Consider the following 1,904-nt stretch of genomic DNA (forward strand, 5'->3'; position numbering starts at 1 on the left):
TAGCGGGGCTATAGCATTTAGCTCCATAAACTGTACACAAATTCGCGATCGCCTCAGAGTCAGTCCCATTAAATTTCATATGAAAACGGTGGCAGACCTGTCTCCTCCCCATCTTTCAGCACACTCTTCAATCTGCAGACCGCAGCGGAGAAGCGTGAGCAGACTCAAACAGAAACAGAGGACAAAAGGTGTGTTTATCGACAGATTGTTAGAATATCTGTATCTGTGCAGTTCTTTGTCATAATTGGTTTACAAAAGTTCACGAGGGAGCAATCGGTTTCCCCATCAACTGTAAAGTTTTCGCTCTGTTCACCGGTTATCACACCACAGCTGTTTCCTTCAGCTAAAATCTAGCCCTTAACACATATGAACGCATACTTTAATGTAACTACTTAATTATAGTTACTTTATAGATTCACTACTGAGCAAAAGTATTAGGGACATTAGTATTTTCAACCCCAAAAAATTGTGTTTGGCTAGTTATTTATATATTTTGCTGTAGTGTGCCAGTAAAGATTCATTGTGCCATTCATTTTAATAATAGTATAGTGAGATTTTTGAATGCACAAGCATTGTCTGTGATTACATGAAGAGACAGATGACTGCGAGACTGAGACAAGCTAAATCCAGAAGAACTGTAGCAATGTCTTCAAGACATTTTAAGAAACCTGCTTCCAAAGCTACAGTACTGTGAGAAGTGTTACAGTACTTCTCACAGTACTGTAGCTTTGTCTCAGATTCATCTGTTTCTTCATGTAATCACAGACAGATGGTGAGATCAGATCTCCATGTGGAGCACCGGCTGTTTTCAGACTCAGTGGATGTGCCACTGAGGTATAAGCACATACAGAATCTTTCTATATAGATATGTTTGCACTTATTCCTAATCTGCCAAATCCAAAGGGGGCACCCGGATTTGAACCGGGGACCTCTTGATCTGCAGTCAAATGCTCTACCACTGAGCTATACCCCCACATCTTTGAAGAAACATGCTCTTTCAATGAGCCATACCCCCACAGACTTCTGTGCTTAGAGCCACAGATTAAGTTAGATCCTACGATTCAACAATATCAAACATTAACCAAAGAAAAATATAAAGAAAAGGTAGTAAATATTCTATGATTTTAACCCTTTCATGTTTAGTATTATTGCAAATGTCTCAGCCTCTTATACTATGAGAAAGATTGAAGTCTTTAAAAAAAAAATTGTTCTGCTGCTGAGAGGTGTCTCCCTCAGGGTCTCATAGAACACACGTTATAGTTGTTTGTGCTACATGTGCACATAGACTATCCAAGTTTATTCTTTAAAACTCTTGATCACTTTGCTGTAAGCATTATTTTAAATTCTTAGGTAAAAGGTTGTAGATGCTATGCATTCTTGACTATGTGTCTTGTGTCAAATTAGAATAACTAACACTGAGATTATTCAGCAATTTCAAGTTGAGTGTTTGACTGTTGAATTTGTTTGTCTCTGATGTGGAACACTTGGCTTTTATCATATAGCTGCAGTAATCAATTTATAGAATAGGGGTGTGCCCGAAGCCAAATACCTTATTTGGAAAGGCATGGACAATGGCTTCAAAAATGAATAACGTTAACTAATAATTCTGCCCAAATATTCGGATGAGGCTGCAGAACAGTCTGGTGTTTGCTAGATTCAAAGGTGAGCCAGGTGATCAGTGCGATATTTTACATAAACCTCTAAATTCACGCAATAATGTGTGTGAAGTGAATGGATGTAAACTTTATGAATGAAAAGAGTTCAAATTAAACACTGCATTGCTGTTGCCACTCCGTGCATCTCTAATATTAGGCCATCAGACGACTGATGCGCACAAATAAAAAGCAAACATGAACTAAAAGCCCAGGCATGGTCCTCTCTCGTCCTTCACTGTCGTCGCTCCA

At 38.7% G+C, this 1,904-nt stretch overlaps 1 non-coding gene across 1 annotated transcript; it reads right to left on the reverse strand.

Moving 5' to 3' along the window:
- Window positions 1–901: 901 nt before the first annotated feature.
- trnac-gca (transfer RNA cysteine (anticodon GCA)) lies at window positions 902–973 on the reverse strand. The gene has a single exon. It is a non-coding gene; the product is annotated as a tRNA-Cys (tRNA).
- Between the last annotated feature and the right edge of the window lie 931 nt (window positions 974–1,904).

Source organism: Carassius gibelio, chromosome A11 (genome assembly GCF_023724105.1).
Source record: "Carassius gibelio isolate Cgi1373 ecotype wild population from Czech Republic chromosome A11, carGib1.2-hapl.c, whole genome shotgun sequence".
Lineage (NCBI taxonomy): Eukaryota > Metazoa > Chordata > Actinopteri > Cypriniformes > Cyprinidae > Carassius > Carassius gibelio.